Below are 20,268 nucleotides of genomic sequence, written 5' to 3'. Positions count from 1 at the left end.
AAAGATTCCAAAAAAGTAGAGTATCATGCATGTTCCATGAGGTTCTTTCCTTCTCCAAATGGTGAGGAGGAGAAGAAAAGCTTCAACAGAGAAGCAGGGAGTTAGAAAAAGACAGGAGGCACTGATGTCATAGAGTTTATGACTGAGCTCATGGGGAGCTTACAAAGCCCTTGTAGCACTCACAGGTGCTTCCTCCCTCTTGGAGCTCATAATGCACAGGGAGAACACCCACAGAGTGCTTTCCCCCTTTTGGAGCTCACAGGGCATTGAGCTGAGCTGAGCAGAGCCAAGACTGAGCCAAGGTCATCAGAGCTAGGTGAACTTACACTGAGCTGATCAAGTCTAGCTAGTTAAAGAGGTGCTCCTTTCTCTCTCTTAAAATTTTATTTAGATGTATTTATTTATTTATTTATTTATATCTATCTATCTATCTATCTATCTATCTATCTATATTTATTTTATTTGACTAAAGAGGGACAGAGTGAGAGAGAAAAATGGGAGAAAGCAAGCCACCAAGTTCGGGACTCAAACCGTGGTTGGCCATGTGGGAGTCCAGTGCCCTAAACCGCCATGTCACCTGCCGGCCCCAGTACTCCTTTCTCTTACAGGGGCTGCAGATAATAGCAGCTCGTTGCCAAAAACAAACTGTCATACATACACATGTGCATTACATTCAGTGGCACAAAACAGCAAAGTCATAATAATATAGCAGGTGTGCAAGTGCTGTACAGCTAGTAACATAAGTTGTTCACCCTGTGGCCTTCGAATTTGAGAAGGTAGGAAGTGAGGTAGCCAGACTAAGCCATCCTGGCTCCACTTTTTTTCCCTACGGTACAATATACGGCAATATACCTATTAAGAAGGTTGACATAATAAGGTAGGAAGATATAAGAAATCAGTTGCTAGCACATGGCCTGGTGATTAAGATGGCAGCATCCCCACATGGTAGACTATGGGGTTTGAGTCTGGGACCCAGAGGCTGGAGAAACATGTCAGGTATATGTGCATGGGTGTCCAGAATCCAGAAAGGAGGGGAAGGTGGAGGAGAAAGGATTGAGGTGTTGGGTTAAGAGTTAGACCCCACCCATAGGCAGGCAGGGCAAGAACCCTGAGAGAGAAAGAGTCACTATTTTTTTTTTCAATGAAACCATTGTTTTCTTCTCTATAGTTTAGTTAAAATACAACATACCCTTTTTATTTTCCTTTACGTGTTCCTAAATAATTTATGACTCCTTGCTGATAGACTTAATTGGATCGAAACAGTCACAATTCAAAACATGAAGATAAGAAACTCTTTATCATTAACTCCATCAAAACAAAGAACCATCCGGCCTCTTCCAGGGACTAAGATTAACTCAAGATTCCTAGGTGTCTTAAATTCCAGGATTTAGGCTGATAACCCATTTCAAAAAGAAATAGGTTTTTTTGAGGTATCAGCAGTTAGCGTAATGGCTATGTCACTGGACTCCAATGTAGTTGACGGCGGTTCGAGTCCTGGACTCAGTGACTTAAACTCACATCAGGCCGTGTGCATGCCCAAGATCCTGAGAGGAGAATGAGGAGAAGGGATTGTGGCATGGCCATGCCCCCCGGGGGGTGATTTCTCGCTTTCTCTCTGTCTCTGTCTTTCTGGCGAGCGCATGCGCCCTATAGCAAAAAAACTTCTCCAAAAAAAGAAAAGAAAAAAAAGAAATAGGTTTTTTGTTTTTGTTTTTGTTTTTAAGGTTTATTTGCCATAGGGCACATGCACTCACCAGAGACAGACAGTGGGGGGTGGGGGGAGAGTGAGAAATCCCCCAGGGGGATGGCCATGTCGCAATCCCTTCTCCATGCACATACATGTGCCCAGTGTGATTTTCAGACTGCTGAGTCTGGTACTCGAACTGTGGTCAGCCATGCATGAATGCAGCACATTAGCCTCTATGCCACCTGTTGACCCCACATAGCTGACCCTGGTTCAAGTGCAGACCCGGTGGCTTGAAATTCATGCCGTGTGTGTGTGTGTGTGTGTGTGTGTGTGTGTGTGTGTGCCCAAATTCCTGAGAGGAGAATGGAGAAGAAAGGCTTGTGGCATGACCACACTGGGGGGTGATTTCTCACTTTCTATCTCTGTCTCTCCCAAGAGTGCACGCACCCTATAGCAAAAATCTCTCTCAAAAACAAAAACAAAACAAAACAAAAACAAAATGGGTTTTTCTTCCTTGTCAGGATAACTAGGCCACTTTGGCCCATCTACAGCAACCCATTTTGTCCCCTTCCATGGTGCTGGAAGCGTTTCCTCCTTTAATAAAATCTCCTTGCCATCCTCTCCCTTTGTCCACATACAAGGACCACCAGGGGTGTTGGGCCTGATCTCCCCACACCCACGCATCAGTGAGATCATCCCCCATTGGTGAGTGCTTTGTCTCTCTTTGCCTCTCTGTATCTCTCTCAGGAGTGCACACACCCTCTGGCAAAAGTATAAATTAAAAACCTAATGAACAGTGACGGAAACTGGAGAGGTACCTGTTATAACTGCAACATCAGCACAGCCTGTTAGTAGGGCAGAGGGAAGTAATGGAAAGAAAGAACAGACAGTGGCGTTGAGTCATGCTGGGGTATTACTCAGAGCTATCAAGGTGCTTCTGAGGTGCTCAGGTACCTGATACGTGAACACTCATTGATGAGTAAACCAGCCACTCTTGGGGCTGTTGTTTTAAAATGGTAGCACTTGGAGAGCAGGCAGGGTAGAAAAGTGGATTCAGAAATTGCTTCAGATGTTAACCCAAGCCCTTAAAATACTGGTAGGAGCTCTTTAAGGAAAACACACATAAATGCTGAGTACTAGGAGCTCAAAGCAGGGAAGGAAAGCAACCCTTCTGTCCTCAAAGCCAGATGCTTAAGTAAGAATAATTAGCAGGCCAGACGTCAGAGGCAAGGTAGAAAAAAACAGGTATACTTAAGGAGACTTTCAAACAAAATCATGGGAAAATGGAATTAAAGGATGAGTTTATTTTGGCCCAGAAAAGTTTTGAGACCAGTACATAGTTTTTTCATAGTACTTATTTTCCATTAACTGTTTTTAAAAAATAATTATTCCACTTAACTTTATCTATCCATTTATTTATTTAGATCAAAGAGGGGGGGAGAGAGAGAGAGAGAGAGAGAGAGAGAGAGAGAGAGAGAGAGGAAGCAAGCCACCAGGTCCAGGACTTGAACAGCGGTCAGCCATGTGGGAATCCAGAGCCCTTAACCACCAAGCCACCCACCGGCCCCTCGTTTTCCATGAACCTTTTGAAGATCCCTTATATATATATATACTGGTTGGAGAACAGGCCCTATTTAGCCCGCTACTTCCCTGGTCCATAATCCCGCCTCCCAGAAGAGCAAACATGCCTGGTGCTTGTGATGCCACCTGGAGGCCACTACAAACAGTACAGGAAATTCCACGGGATCTATACATACATTCAGAAAAATCTCCACTCCCAACCATGTTCCGTTAAAACAATAAGCTTATGAAAACATTTGATTGAGACAGGCTGCTTAAAATGTATGCAACGTAATAATCACAGCACTAGCAAAAGCAATAATCCTAGTCAAATAACACAATGAAAAAGATGAGCTTTGAATCTGGATGTGATGGCATGCACTGGTTGTCCCAGCAAGTCGGGAGACTGAGGCAGGAGATTTACAAGTTGGAGCCCAGCCTGGGCGACACAGAGAGACCCAAACTCTAGGGGGAAAAAAGAAAAAGGGAAAGGAGAAAGGACAAGTTGAATTACCATTCAGAAATTAAACAGGGATTTGGTTTCTAGAGGTGAAGCTAAAGGGTATTAAGTACAAGTTGAGGCTATTGATCTATGGAGACAAGAATTCAATAAACAAAGGTTGGCTAGGATTCCACTTCTGGGACAGAAGACGTAGCTAAATCAAGACAAGAGAAAAACACGGGATGCATTGTGGGTACTCTGCTCTGTTCTGCATTCCTCTGTGGCTTGCCGTATTTAGCTGTGTGTGTGTGTGTGTGTGTGTCTGCTCTGCCACTCAACTGTTGCTACTTAGCAGAACCAAGTGGAACAAACAGTGGAACAAAACATTATGTATTGGGCAAAATTACAGATGAATCATCCCAGCTTTTGCCTTTCACTGACATCACTCCTGTATTAACCAATCCTCTCTGCTAATTTGCATTTCAGAAAGCCCTCTGGTAGCCAAGGAGCCTCTGAGTCACTCTCTCTCCCCTATTCTCAGAGATCCTGACCTACTGAACAGCCTGCCTCCAATCCCCACCAATCCCACCCTCCCAAATAAACCCTGTACTCATAATTCCTCCAGTCTTTGCGACTTAACCTCAGACAAGCGCTTTATTACTTTTATTTATTAATGGCTGATAGGAATACAAAGTCAAGCGTAGAGGAACATTACTTTTTACAAATCAACTTGATTCTCGTGCCCTCCCCTACTCTGTCCAGTTGGCAGGAAGTTTACCTTTGTCATTCTTGGAGTCTCCCTCTTACTTCTTAGGAGTCTTATCAAGGTTATGTGGCCTCAGGCGGGGCCCTCGTTCTGGGGACCTCGGTTTGTCCCCACTGACCTTTGCAGAGATAGCCAGCATCGCCCCCATGGTCCTTTCTGACTTGGGTGCTGGTTATTGATTTTGGTGTGTTACTTAAAACACGATGGCTTTTGGGTTTTGTTTTGTTTTTGCTGCTGGGATTTCTCCTGGGCCATCTTGCCGCCTCTCTAGGCCACCATCTCACCTTTCCATGTCCCTGAGAAGTGTGTAGGACCCCGTCCCTGCCCACTGCCGAGGACGACGCTTCTTAATCTCTGGTGGTCTGAAGCCCACGTCTTGCTTCGCTGATATACTTTCCTTCTGCCTTCACATCCTAATCTCCCTCCTATTGGTGAAGGAGCTTTTGATTGTAAACTCCAGAAAATACAGCAAAAACTCACTTAAATTAAAAACAAACAGAAATCTAGTGTCTTCAAAAAGTTCATGGAAAACACCTATTATAAAAATACCAGTGGCATTGTTGGTAGTAAACTAAACTGCAGTGTTGGAAGCTAAGTGGCTGACCAGGGGTTCGGGTCCCCAAGTGGGCTTGAAAACATGGCAGGTGCATGTCCAGATCCTGGTGAGGGCCAGAGAAAGGGAACTGTGGCGTGACAAGACTATAACAAGGGTGCTTCTCGCTTTCTCTCTTTCTCTCTCTCACACCCACTCCTCTCGTGTACAGTGTCTACCATAGAGACAATAAGCTTTAAAACATTTACAGAAAACTATGCATTTATTTATTTATTTAAATTGCCAGAGGACTCATGCACTTACTGTGGAGAGACAGAGCGAGAGAGAGAGGGAGAAAGCAAGCACCTCCCAATGGGATGTGGTCATGCCACAATTCCTTCTTTTCCATTTCTCTAGCCTGTTAGGGTTTTAGGCATGTACATACATGCACTTAGCATGTTTTTTGAGCCACCAGGGTATGGAATTGATTCACACAGATGGCCATGTAGGACATGGCTTCCTTAATTATTAGGCCATGGACTGGCTGAAGATTTCACTTTAACATCAAAGTAACCGGTACTTTAATTCCACTTTTTCACGAACATTTCAAAGTCCTCTTGTTGCATGCTAGCTCAAATGATGAAAAATGTAGAAGGCTTATTTCAGACTGGGATCGATCAGGCCCTCAATTGTTTTGTTTTTAGTTGAAGTATATTCCCATGTCCCAGGCCGTGTTCTAAGCACGGGAAATGCTGTGAGCAAGTGGGCCCAGCTGAGCTGCCCTGGTTCAGAGGTGAGCTGTCTTTCCCAAGCTCTGCCCAAACCAACGATGAGCAAATTAGTGATGGTTGCTGTTTTAAGCCATAACTTTTAACCATTGTCATGTAACAATAGCGACAGGAATACTACTTGTGGGTCCAAAAGAAATTCTGACATTTAGCGATAAATGGAAGACTGATGCTAGTGAAAACGGTTTTTTGGTTGGAGGTCACATGCACTCGCTGGAGACAAATAGAGATAAAGAGAAAGGGAGGGAAGGAGAGAGAAAATGCGAGAGAGCAGGCCCGAAAGAGTGATGGTGCTGCAGTCCCTTCTCCATTCTCCTCTTGGGATTTGCGGCACACAGTCACAATGCCCAACATGTTTTTCAAGCTGTGGGGTCTAGGAATTGAACCTCACAGTTGGCTGTGTGGTATCCAGCTACTTTTTTTTTTTTTTTTTTTTTTGAAGGTTTTTTCTATTGGGGGGGAGAGGTTTTTGCTATAGGGTGCGTGTGCTAGCCAGAAAGATAGAGAGACAGAAAGCGAGAAATCACCCCCCGAGGGGATGGCCACACCGCAATCCCTTCTCCTCCATTCTCCTCTCGGGATCTTGGGCACACACACACATGCACCTGATGTGAGTTTAAGCCACCAGGTCCAGGACTCGAACCATGGTCGACTACATGGGAGTCCAGTGACATAGCCATTACGCTAACTGCCGGTCCAGGAAAGGTGTACATTTGGAAATTAGATAACAACAAAAACGACAACAACAACAACAATACTTCCCCTGTCCTGAATCCTGCCCCATCTCTTTGCCGTGTGCTTCCAGATAGGTTTGGCTACTGTGAGGCCCTGACTGGAGGCAGAAGAGAAGCCAGGGTTTACTCCCACCCACCCTCTCCCTGCCACCACGATTTCTTGTGCTGTCATTCTGGCAGTGGTTGTGATTCCTTCATGGTTCTAGAACTGGCCGGACATCCCCTCCCTCAGGGCTCCCAGTTCCTGCCTGGTAGCCCCCACTATGGTTCTCTCTCCCCTGACAGCCTGTCCTCTGGGCTGGGACAAGACCACGTCTTCTGTTTGCTGCTCTGGGCCTAGAGATGGGAACCGCTTGCTGCTGGCAGTAATCTCTGGCTGTTCACGAGACTTCTCAATTCTTATTTCTCTCAAAACCACATCCCTGTGTTACTTTTCCTTTTGTGCAAAATACTCAGAGAGGTTTCAGGCTCCTGGCTGGACCCTGACTGATTCAACCACAAACATTTGTTGCATATTCTAGGCATGTCCCTATTAGTAGGAAACTACTGCTGAGTTGTCAGACAAGTCATGATGCATTGTTGCATAGAAAAAGATAGAAACATATGTCCTGCCTTTCCCAATGACCCAATATTTTCACTTCCCTTTTTCCAGCTGAGGGAACTAAGGCAGAGACACTAAGCTGCGCATGCTCCCACCTCCACATCAGGGCGATCAACGTTTACAAGCAGTAAAGTGTCATCAGAAATTAGTTTTTTAAATTTAAGTTGTAAACACGTGGAAGTCGCGAAAGAGGCCTCTGGGAAGTTGGAAATGTTCTTTACTTGATTGGGGATGATTATATGGGAGTGATCACTTTGTGAGCATTCATCGAACTATGCACTAAGGATTTGGGCACCTTTCTGTATGCTAGACTTCAACAAAAAGATTACTTTTGAAAATCTTAAAAAATTTCCACTTACATTAAACGTGTTTTTCTTGAACACTAACTTTTTTTTTGGGGGGGGAGAGTATTTTGCTGTAGAACACATGTGCTCGCTAGAAAGACAGAGAGAGAGAGAGAGAGAGAGAGAGAGCGCACAAGCAAGCAAGAAATCACCCTTCCCCCCCCCCGGGGTGGGGGATGGCCACGCCGCAATCCCTTCTCTTCTACTCTCCTCCTGGGGTCCTGGGCATGCACATGCACCTGTTGTGAGTCCAAGCCACCAGGTCCAGAATTTGAACCACTATCGACTACATGGGAGTCCAGTGACATAGCCATAACGCCAACTGCTGGTCCCTTGAACACTAGCTTTTACGGTATGTTATTTCAGACCAGCAGTTGGTGTGGAGGTTATGGTGGCTGGATCCCAGAGGGCCAACTGCATGGTTCAAGTCCTGGACCTGACTGCTGGAAAAACACACTGGCCACATGTGAGTGAGTGTCCACAATGCCAAGAGGAAAATGGAGACGGGACTCTGGAGTGGCCATCAGCCTGGCGCATGATTTCCCATCCACCCTCTCTCTCTCTCTCTCTGGCAAGCGCTGGTGCCCTATAGCAAAAACAAAAATAGTTCTATGGGTTGAAATCTGCATTCAGGAGTTCCCCTTGGAATATCAGGGCATCATCAGAAATACCTCTTTTCATGTAGTAGTGAGGTAAGACCTCTCAGCAGAAAATCAAACTGTAACGTATTTAAAGTTTATTCTAAACCAATATGAGTGCCTATGATCTGAGGAAACATAATGTCAAGAAGTGCCTGAGAAAGTGCCTTCCACACATCAAGGTCACAGGAAATCTTTTATACACTTCAGAACAGCAGAAGTTACAATTAAAGTTAAAAATTAAGACCAGTAGATGGCAGAACAGTTACATTTCTGGACTCCAGTGTAGTCAACTGCAGTTCAAGTCTTGGACCACGCAGCTTAAAACTGATGCCAGGCCCACGTGTGCATGCCCAAATCCCAAGAGGAGTAGGGGGGACAAGGGACTGTGGTGTGGCCATTCCCCCAGAAGGGTGATTTCTTGCTTTCTGTCTCTCTGTCTCTCCAGCAAGCTCACGTGCCCTATGGCAAAAATCTGTCTTAAAAACGGTTGTAAATCAATACATGAAGATCATCCATTGGATTGGCTTGAGAAGGCAGGCTCTCTTGAATGGGGAGGGGATGTTTACAGGTCTTAGACTTAGAAATTCTTCAGTTTATTATTGGCTAAAAGAGCAATGCTTTGTTTAAAATTCAGAGCCAGGAGAAAGGAATGTTGAAGTTTAACCTTAATATAGGTAAGGGATTTTAAAATCACCGTGTGATGTTACGCTGGAGTCAGTATATGAGAAGCAGGCCACAATGATTGAGGCAAGGTGACCTGTTTAGTGACATTTATGGCACGCATGCATAGTTCTTTCCAGAACCCTTCAGAAGAGATTTTAGAACACAGGAAAGTGAACAGAGTTCATTCCTCAGACTCTACCCAAATCCCTCGGCACCACCTCCATGTTGAGGAACAGATGTTACAGCAAATTAAAAACAAGATTTGGAAGCAGGGAGGTGAGGAGTTACAGAGCTGTGATTCCATACGTGGGCCACGGTTAACATATGTCTCTCCTCCTGGGCACAAACTTCTCAAAGTCCCACTGCCTCCTTTCCTTCCTCATTCCACACAGATGGTCACCATCTCCCTCCACAGACAGGGTCTCTCCATTTGTGCATTGAGCAGAATGCAGCTTCACAGAGTTCCTCAGATTCCACTCCTTCCTTGAAGAAAATGAAAGCCATCAGTAAGACTTTATGATACAAACGGCAGGGGCCAGCAGATGGCGTAGCGATCATGTTGCTGGACTCCCACATGGCCAACTGTGGTTCGAATCCTGAACCTGGTGGCTTAAAATTCTTGCTGGGTGCGTGTGCATGCGTGCCCAAGATCCTGGGAGAAGAATGGAGAAACGCTCGCGGCATGGCAGAGCCCCATGGGGGGTGATTTCTCACTTTCCCTCTCCCTGTCTGTCTCTCTCTCTGGTAAGCATGCACACCCTATGGCAAAAACCTCTAAAAATATTCCAGGAGGGAATGAAAATACGAGCAATTCCATCAAGCAGTAAAAGATTGCAGCCACGGATCGCCAATAACAGGGATCAGTCCTGTGAAATGACAGCTTGCTTGTCATGTGAACATTACAGAGTCTACTTACGCAAACCTGATGGTATAGCCTATTATAATTTATGGGCCTGCTGTCATATGGCCGTATGTTGTCCGCCTGTGGTCGACCAAGAGTCATTATGTGGTACGTGACTGTTGAATCCAATTAAAGTGGTGAAGAAGCATGGGGGCAGGGTGGGTTGTAAACTCCAACACGAACAAAGGAGCAGAGGATGGTGTAACTTACACCCAGAAGGTAGGTTCATAGAGCCAACCCTTCCGTTGGAAAAGTTTATACTTACAGTCCTCAGCTGCAGTAAATGACTGGTTTTTTAAAAAGGCTAAAAGCATCCAATTTTGCTACTAAAAAAAAAAAATAACATTGGAATTCACATCCTACCTTGGGCCAAAAATCTCTGGCAAGAAATAAACACAGTTTATTGGGATGGGAACGGCAAGCCATTTTGAGATGATGCAACACTTGCTTAGTCACAATGTCTACATGTATTTTAGCTTTACGAAGATTTAGAATTAAATATAGAAAAAGCAAGATTGAATTCACAATATTGACAGTTTTGTATTAAGTCTAGGAATGCATAGCTCTCATGTTTACAATATGTATTATGTTTATTTTTTAATTTTAATTTTAATTTTTGCTATAGGGCATGTGTGCTCACTGGAGAGACAGTGAGACAAAAAGCAAGAAATCATCCCCTCAGTGGGGATGGCCATGCCACTATCCCTGCTTCATTCTCCCCTGGGATCTTGGGCACACACACACATGCGCCTGGCATGAGTTTTAAGTACCTGGGTCTAGGACTCGAACTCCAGGTGACTATGAGGGAGTCCTGTGATGTAACCGTTATGTCATCTGCTGGTCCCTCCTTTTTTTTTATTTTTAATTTTTTTTATTAATTTTTTTTATTCATTCATTTTAATTTGACCAGAGAGAGACAGAGAAAGAGAGAGAGAGAGAGGGAGAGAGAGAGAAAGCCACCAGCTCCGGGACTTGAACTGTGGTCAGCCATGTGGGAGTGTCCAGTGCCTTAACCACCATGCCACCTGTTGGTCCCCCCTCCTTTTATTTTTATTATTTAGAGAGGTTTATGCTATAGGGCGTGTATGCTTGCTGGAGAGACAGAGAGAGAAAGCAAGAGAGACAGAGAGAGAGAAAAAAATTACCCCCTGGGGGGATGGCCACACCCCAATCCCTTCTCCTCCATTCTCCTCTTGAGATTTTGGGTATGCACACAAACGTGCCTGGCTTGAGTTCAAGCCATCAAGTTCAGGACTAGAATCTCGGTCAGCCATGTGGGAGTCCAATGACATAACCATTATGCCATCTGCTGGTCCCACGGTATTTATAATGTTTAAAATAATCAAATGTATGAGAATATCTGTAAGAGTAACTTACTGATACCAACTTGAAATATGCAGTATAGCAATTGACTAAGTTTGTCATTTATTACTGAAGGGTGTAAGAGGATTTTATGGTTTGCAAATAGTATTGCATTGAAATGTTTAGAGAGATGTAATATATTTATAGATTAATTTAGTTCGTAAGTACTTGGGAATGTTTTGCTTGTCAAGATAAGTGATTAACGTACTTAAAAAAAGAAAATTGAAAATGTTAAATTTATGAAAGCAGTTTAAAATGTTTTAAGGAAAATTTAATTAAACTAAGCTTGTAAACAGAACTGGTTGGAGGGAGTTTAGTTTATTCAACTTGAGGATATGAATCAAAGCCTCCTTATTAAAATGTACTAGACTTATTAATAGAACAATAAGATTTGTATGTTGAACTTAAAAGGCTTAAGGGAAATTAGGCTTTAATTTTTACTACTTTGATGAATTGCATATAAGTTAAAAATGATCTTTTCTGTACATATCACAAACCTTCTACATTTCTTCTTCCATGGACACCAAACTAAAGGGCAGTCTTTTCATTTTTATCTCCCTAAGGGCTTTTGCTATTAGCAAGATGGGAAAGAGAGAGTTTTAGTTCCTGGTTGTGATGAAATCCAAGAGTTTAGAAGAAGAAAACTGGGAGAGTAGAGAAGGAAGAAGAGTTTCTGAGACTATGAAGTCAATTTAGTAAGAGCAACTTATTTTTTTAAAGAATTATTTAATTGCATTTTATTCGTTATTATTATTTTTAATTTGATCAGAGAGAGACAGAAAGAGAGAGGGAAAGTGAGAAAGCAAGCCACCAGCTGCAGGACTTGAACTGTAGTTAGCCATGTGAAAATCCAGCACCTTAACCAGCAGCCACTGACCAGCCTAGCATCACATCTTTATTGTAGCTTTCTGTGCAGAGGGCTTCCTTGAAGAATGTAACACTATCCTGTCCTACAATTTTCAGTTCAAATGTAATTTCTTTCAGTTACCATATGAATGAAAGAGGCTTAGGGAAGAGAGCCTGGTAACTAACCATTCACAAAATTGTTGAGATTGAAATGAAACTCTGTAACATATTAGAACTTTGAAAAAATGAAACATTGTTTGGTTTGAAGTAATTTTGAAGTCAAATGTTGGCTTTTATAAATGACAGAAAAATGCAATATCCAGGGGGAGTATTGTGGCTTTCTCTGAAAGATAATGGCACAAATGTTTGTATATAGCATGTAATAGTGAAGGTGTATAGCATATAATAGTGAAGGTGTATAGCATATAATAGTGAAGGTGTGTTTATGTTGTTGTGCTTATTGTAGCTTTTAAAAAACTGGAACTAATGCCAGGATTGGCAGGTGGCATGGTGGTTAAGTGCCATATGGCTGACTGTGGTTCGAGTCCTGTACCTGGTGGCTCGCTTTCTCACTTTCTCTCTCTCTCTCACCGTCTCTCTCTCTCTCTGTCTCTATCTAGTTAAATGAACTAATAATAATAAATAAAATAAAAAAAAAAACCTGTAACTAACTTTGAGGGTTATAAGTGACTGACAAGAAGATATGGTGGAATACTCACTGAAGTGTTTCTTAAACTCTCTCCAAAAAAGTCCTTTGATTTTCTCCATATTTACCATGACATTTATCCCCTCAAAAAGACTGGATCAGGGCCCACCTCGGTGATGCAGTGGCGAAGCATCACTCTAAAGCGCTGGTGGAGGATTGGGATTCAGTTTCTGGGGAGACTTGAACATGTCCGGGGTGGGGGTCATCTGTGTGATCCTGGCTGGCTGGAAAGTTTGGAGGAGGATCATTGCAAGAGACCCTGTTGAGGGTCCATCTCTCTCTCTCTCTCAATAAGTAAATACATAAGATAAAAAACCCACCAGGGACCAGCAGTTAGTGTAATGGCTATGCCGCTGGACTCCCATGTAGTTGACCGCGGTTCGCATCCTGGACCAGGTGGCTTAAAACTCACACCAGGCGCGTGTGCGTGTGTGCCCAAGATCCCGAGAGGAGAATGGAGGAGAAGGGATTGTGGCGTGGCCATCCCCCCTGGGGGGGTGATTTCTCGCTTTCTGTCTCTCTGTCTCTCTCTGTCTGGTGAGCGCACGCGCCCTATAGCAAAAAACCAACCAAACAAACAAACAAAAAACCCTCAAAAAAAAAAAGTGAAAAACAAAACAAAACAAAAAAACCCACCATGGACCCCTTCAATTGCCCCTGTGGAAATAGGCATATCGGGACCAACAGAGCACAAGCCTTAAATTCTTAGTTTTTAGGTAAAAAGAAAGCAAACAAATAACAAACAAAACAAATAAAAAGCCCCGGAAGGTTTTCAGGTGTGAGGTTGAATGAGCTGAAGATTTTCTGTTGAGTCATTTAAAGACATCTGCCCCTTGAGTTATGTCAAGGTCCCCTAGGAAGGTGGGAGGTGCAGAGCAGACACAGACTCACAGAGAGGAGGAAATTGGACAGCAAACTGGAGGGTTACTTCCTGCTAGGATCTCTGAGAGTAACTGAAAACGTGGGAAAGAGGACAATATGATGGATCCCTTAGACATATTTGGAGAACGCAAGAGGAAAGAACACATGCCCCATCTCTGCCTGGAGCCCCACAGGGAACAGGCAGAAGCTTCTTAGAGCTGCTCTGTTTAGTATGGTAGTCACTCCATGTACAGACAACAAGCCCTGCCCTTGTGTCTAATCCAAATTGTGATGCCATAAGTACTAAAAACAAAACAAAACAAAAATCTGATTATGAAGTCTAAGTATTAAAAAAAGAGAAAAAATCTCATTAATAATGTTTATATTGATTTCATGTTAAGGCGATACCATTCCGTATATTACTGCAGCAAATAAAATGTATTACAAGAATGAATTCCCCCTCAGCGAGTTGCTCAAGGTCAATGGCAGTAGTTTTAAACCACGTGGGCACTGTGTACCCTTGATAGGATGCGATGAAAATGGCATTATACCTCTGTGATCATTCTCACAAATACCCATTTCCCTAATTTAATCATGACGGAAACATCAGACAAATTTCAATACCAGGACACCCTACAATGTACTTGACGATTACACAATCCTCAGTACTCCCAAGGTTATAGAAAAAACAAAGGGAGTCTAAGAAACTGTCACAGTCAAGCAGAGCCCAAGGGACAGGACAACTAAATATAGTGTTGTGTTCTGGATAGGAGCCTGGAACAGAAAACGGAAATGTGAATAAACTGTGTGCGTTCGTTGATCAGAATGTATCCGTATTGGCTCAGAAGTGTAATAAATGGACCGTACTTTAAGATGTAAGATATTGGTAACGGGGAAAACACGTATACCTGTGCAGTCACGTGATGCTTAAAGATGCGGATATCTTATGTGAAACACGCTAGACAATATCATAGTTGTCAGAACATCGGAGTGTACTCACAAGCCTAGATGGTATAAATGACTACACAGCCAAGCTACATGGCGAGGCCTGGTATAGTCTCATGGGAGCAGTGTTGTGTAAGTGGTTTATTGTTGACTGAGACAATGTCATGGGTGCATGACTGTAATGGGAACTCTGTATTATCTGTTCTTTTTTCCTCCCTGTAAATCTAACATTGTTTTTTTAAAAAAAACAAAATCTATTCAGGGCCAGCAGGTTAAGGCATTGGACTCCCATATGGCTGATCACCTTTCTGGTCCTGGATCTGGTGGCTTGCCTTCTCACGTTCCATAGCTCTCTCTCTTTGGTGATTATAGTAAATTAAAAAACATTAAATAAATAAAATGAAATAATTCTAAAAAAAGATAGTTGTAATTCTCTACTTGTTTAAAAAAGAAAATAAAGTCTTCTTGGGGCCAACAAGTGGTGTAGTAATTAAAGCACTGAATTCCCACATGGATGACCATGGTTCGAGCTGCAGACCTGGTGGCTTGAAAATCAAACTGGGCATGGGTGTGTGCATGCCCAAAATGCCAAAAGGAGAAGGGATTGTAGCATGGCCATCCCTTCTGGGGGGTGATTTCTCTCTTTCTGTCTCTCTGTCTCTCTCTGGCAAGTGCATGCACCCTATGGCAAAAATTAAAAAAAAAAAAATCCAAGAGACTGGTGACATGCAGAGAGCAGGAGGCTGAGATCGGCCTGGGACATGTGAAGTAGGCAGCAGAATCTTCTTTCTTTCTTTCTTTCTTTCTTTCTTTCTTATTAAAAAACAATTTCCATTCATGACAGAGTGTGTGTATGTGCATAAGAAAGAAAGACGAATACTCCACAGGGCTCACTTACAGCACAATTTTAGGTCCTCCAGTCCCTCAGCCTTTTGAGATTCGGAACGCATGTACTCAGCATATTTTCCCAGCTGGCAAGGGACTCAAACCATGGTCAACCTGTGGTGTCCAGCTCCAAAGTCTGATCAGCTGCATCACTGAGACCATCAATTGTGCCACAGAGACTGAGCTCAAAAGCTTATTTCTTCTTTTTTTCTTTTAGAGAGAGAGAAAGGGAGAGTGAGAGAGATAGCGAGAGTGAGAGATACAGAGAGAGAGAGATTTTTACTACAGGATGGTATGGTAGCCTGAGACAGAGAGATAGAAAGTGAGAAATCGCCCCCCGGGGGGATGCCACAGTCCCTTCTCTATTCCCCTCTCAAGATCTCGGGCATATGCCCACACGCACCCAGTGAATCTCAAGTCACCAGGTCCAGGACTTGAACCACAGTCAACTATGTGGGAGTCTAGTGATGTAGCCATCAAACCACGTGCTGGTCTCACAAAGTCTTATTTCTTTTATTTTTTAAAAAAATATTTATTATTATTATTATTTTAAAAATTTGACGAGAGAGAGAGAATGTGAGAAAGCAAGCCACCAGATCCAGGACTCAAACCGTAGTCAATCATGTGGGAGTTCAGTGCCTTAACCACCATGCCACCTGTTGGCCCCGAAGTCTTATTTCTTAACCTGGGTAGTAGTTACAAAGGTGCTCACCTTATAATAATTAATTAAACTATAACATTTGTTTTGTGAGGTTTTCAGTATCTATGATCTTATTTTTTCCTACCATAAAAAATTTAAAAACAAACCAAAAGATTAACCTCATCTGTTTCTGTTTTACTTTTTCCAAAAACATGACTGCTAGGCTGTTTTAAATTACGTGTTACTCACAGTATATTTTTACCAGAAAGACTTGCCTTAGAAGCTTCTAGTGTCAGAATATTGTTTGCCCTTGCCCGAACCTTTCACATAAGATGCTTGCCAGGCTCTCAAAGAGCAGCAGGGACTTCCCTGAAATGACAGTGACAGGTTGCATGCTTTTTCATACTCGCTTGCTAAGAAGGGTTCGTACATGTCGTTTTCATTGAATGATACCATCTGGTTGTGACACTGTACGGAGAAGACACGTCGGTCCCTCTAACCATGGGATGCTCCTGATCCTTACCAGAAGAATCTGACAAGTACAGGACAGATCTCTTGGGTTGTCAGAAAAGTCAGGATGTATTTTTCTTATGTTTTTCTATGCAAAAATGCGTCATGCCTTTTCCGACAACCCAATATTAACTTATACCAGTTTTCAAGGAAGAACAAAGCATAGTTTCCAAAGACCCCGCTGCAGGCCTAGCAATGAGCTGAGAGAGAGCAACTCCACAAAAGAATTCTTGGTCACAGTTAAGGGCTGTAGAAAGCAGCAGACAGAAACCCTGCCTCTTAGGACAGTTCAGCTGAGTTTACCCTTTAACCAACGTCAATGTGGGACTGAGGACAGCCAGAGAGCAGACATTTCCCTGTCTCGCTTCCAAGCTGCCCAGAACTAAGGTCAAGTCCTCAGGAAGACAGAATGAGGACTGGGGGGAAATTCAAAACCAACGAGGTGGCTGAGTAAATGCTGAATTGGCTCAAAAACCCTGAAGACATCCAGACCCAATTTCCTGCCCTCGGACAAATGGGGAACTCGGGCAGAAAAGTTGGGTTATTGAGAGATTTGCTTGATATTTTTCTGGTCTTTCCTGGGTATTTGAAGAAAAACAGGAATCGAGATCATTGCTCAAAGGAAAGCGATCGGCATTGATTGTAGTGAGGACTGAGTTGCACACGCTTGTATCTGTAAATGCTGAGCACATGCTGAGCTTTCTGGGACAGTGTGGTGGTGCCTGCAGGCTGTCTTCCTGTAACTTGGTTGCAGAAATAAACTCCCTTCCTCCCTCCCTCTCTCCCTCCCTTCCTTCCTTCCTTCTTCCTTCTTTCTTCTCTCTCTCCCTCTCTTTCTATTTCTTAACATCTGAGTTTTACGACCTGAGAATTTTATGCCTCCTACCTAGGCCAAAAGGCCAGCTTTTTGGCTTAGCTGAAAAATATGAAACACATCATTCCCATTAGTTGAGGTGCACCAAATACATCTTTTATTTATCTAGTATCTTCATAGGCGAATTTCTAGTTTTGAAAAACATGATGGGTTGTTTGCCAAAATGGCCTTAATTATACCCATCTCTGTATTCATTTCTCTTTGCTATGTAATTTTTTTTTAGGCCTTTGCTGTAGGGTGTGTGCGCTTGCCAGAGAGAGAGACAGACAATGAGAGGGAAAATGAGAAATCACCTCCTGTGGGGATAGCCATGCCACAGTCCCTGGGATTTTGGGCATGCACACATGCACACCTGATGTGATTTTCAAGTTGCCAGGTCTGGGACTCGAACAGTGGTAGGCCAGTGTGGGAGTCCAGTGCCTTAGCCACCAAATCACCTACTAGTCCTGCTATGTAACTTTTTATGCCCTTCCATTCTGATTCTGAGTTCAGTTTTAAACTTAAGTTTAGAGTTATCTGTAGGACTTCCAAATGGAGACACCCAGTAAATCTCTGAACATATTGTACAATGCAGGACTACAGGAGGAATATTTGAGCTTGGTAAACAGGTTAGGCATTCTTAGCACACAGTCGTTGGAATGACTGCAGTCTATCAGGAAGTGTGTTTGAGAAAAAAGAGAGGAAGGGATTAAAAAGGTGCCTAAAAAGGAAGTATCTGCACTGTAAGGAATGGGCTGGCCACGTGAAAAAATAGAAATGTAGAGCCTTTATTGGGAATGCTTCTGTGTGAGGTTAGATGCTCTGATAGGGGGCAGGCAGAGAAGTCGCACCCTAGGGCAGGATTTAGTGATTTTTATAAGGGTAGAGGGAGGGAGAGTCTTAGAGGTAGAAACAGTCCATGTATGGTAATGGTTTCAGGGTAGAGCAGACTACTGTGCCATGTAAGGTCGGGTGCCATGTGCAGAGTAGAGCCCCGTGTGCAGAGTAGAGCACCATGTGGAGAGTAGAGTACGGTGTGCTACATCTGGGTTAGATCCAAGTGCAGCACAGGTCTGATGACAGACTAGATCAGGGTTGCATCAGCTGACTGTGGTGTGTCCCAACCCTACATGGAAGCTGCCCAGGCCTGTGGCCTAACATGCACAATGAAGAAAGAATTGAGAGAGCCGTGAGCCTCACATAGTGAATGGTTTTAAGACAAAGGACTGGTCATTAGTATTAAAACCTGCAGTTAGTTCAAGAAAGAAAAAGAAAGATAAGTACTGAAGTGGATCTCTTGAATCTAGCCATTGGCAAGGTCAAAGGAGATCTTGCTATGGCAAGTTCAGGGGAATGGCAGACTTGCTCTCTCTCTGCTTTGGATCCCTGTGACTGCTACCATGCGACAAAGCCCAGGCTAGCCTGCTGGATAATGGGAACCACGTGGAGACAGGCCCCAATTATCCCAGCTGACCCAGGCTTACTGACTATCCTTACCACCTTATGATCAAGCAAGGGGAGATGTTGCCACCACCACTGAGTTAATAAGCTTTCCTTTCTCTCCGGAAGTAATTACCTCATGACTCTTGACTTCTGGACTAAAGGTTCCTTTAATGGAGAAGATACAATATTTTGAGGCAATTCACAAATAAAAGCTCTCTGCCCTATCTGAAGAAGATATTTTCTGTTTTCCGAAGCAGACATAAAATTATTGCCATCACTTCCATGTTTTCTCCCTAATGTTTTTGCCTGTACTTGCCAACTCACACCACCACTTGAGAAGAACACCTGTTTTTAAGTATTGGGTGCAGAAATGTGGCAATAGACCAATTTTAACCGGCATCCAATGTAACACAGTTCTCTGCATTTCTATCTACAACTTGGCTTTTGTGGCATGCACACCAATTTTAGCATCTTCCCTGGCAAAGTATGATGGGAGCATCTTTACAGATAGAAGAAAAAACCCTTGTTCTCTTAAGGAACATCGCTTTGGCCGTTTCTCCAGCAGGTCTGGCATATGAACCACTTTCTTTGCAGGCAATCTCTAGTGGTTAGCAAGCCCTGCTATACTGGTATTTTAATCTGCAAAGTGCTGCATTAAAGGCTCTCTTTTGTTCAAGCAGCCTTTTAAAAATGTAATAGCTGCTATTTCATCTTGTTTGAACATCTTGTCTAAGTACATGACAAGGCAATTCCAAAATCCCTTGTCTGCCTTGTGGTTTGTCTTTGGCTGAAGAAAAATGATGAAAGTAGCCTCTTATCTTCTGTTTACAGTCAGTAATTCTGCCTCATTAGACTATATGCTAATTACTTTCTGAAAACACAACTGAAGAGTCTGGTCTAAATGGAATTAAATAACTAAAAGCAAAATGCAGTTTTAGAGGTTACTTTATTTAATGTCATGAATGTTAAAACAACAAACAGTTCTATAAAGATTAGATTTGTATTATCCAATTGCTATTATCCTGCCTTATGTTATTAACATTTCTTTTAATTCTTTTTTAAAAAAAATTTTTTTTTTTTGGGGGAAGAGATTTTTGCTACAGGACACATGTGTACTCACCAGAGAGTCAGAGAGACAGAAAATGAGAAATCACTCCCCGGAGGATGTCCATGCCCCAAACCCTTCTCAATTCTCCTCCTGGGATCTTGGACACACACCCACAGGTGTCCGGCATGAGTTTGAAGCCATCAGGTCTGGGAATTGAACAATGGTTGTCCATGTGGGATTCCAGCGACATAACCACTACACCATCTGCTGGTCCCTTAAATTCCTTTTAAATTTAGTATCATTTTTAAAAATTTGCTGCAGGGCACATGCACTCACCGGGGACAGAGAGAAAGAAGGAAAGTGAGAAAGCAAGCTGCTGGGTCCAGGACTTGAACCAAGGTTGGCCATGTGGGAGTCTAGTGCCTTAAACATCACACTCCTGTTATAAAAATTTTATAAAGCTTTGTTGATTCAGAAAGGATGTATTTTGGGACCAGCAGTTAGCATAAT

The sequence above is a fragment of the Tupaia chinensis genome, unplaced genomic scaffold, assembly GCF_000334495.1.
Source record: "Tupaia chinensis unplaced genomic scaffold, TupChi_1.0 Scaffold148234_1, whole genome shotgun sequence".
In the NCBI taxonomy this organism is placed as follows: Eukaryota; Metazoa; Chordata; class Mammalia; order Scandentia; family Tupaiidae; genus Tupaia; species Tupaia belangeri.
The sequence above is the reverse complement of the archived record's forward strand: the minus strand, read 5'-3'. Positions refer to the sequence as shown.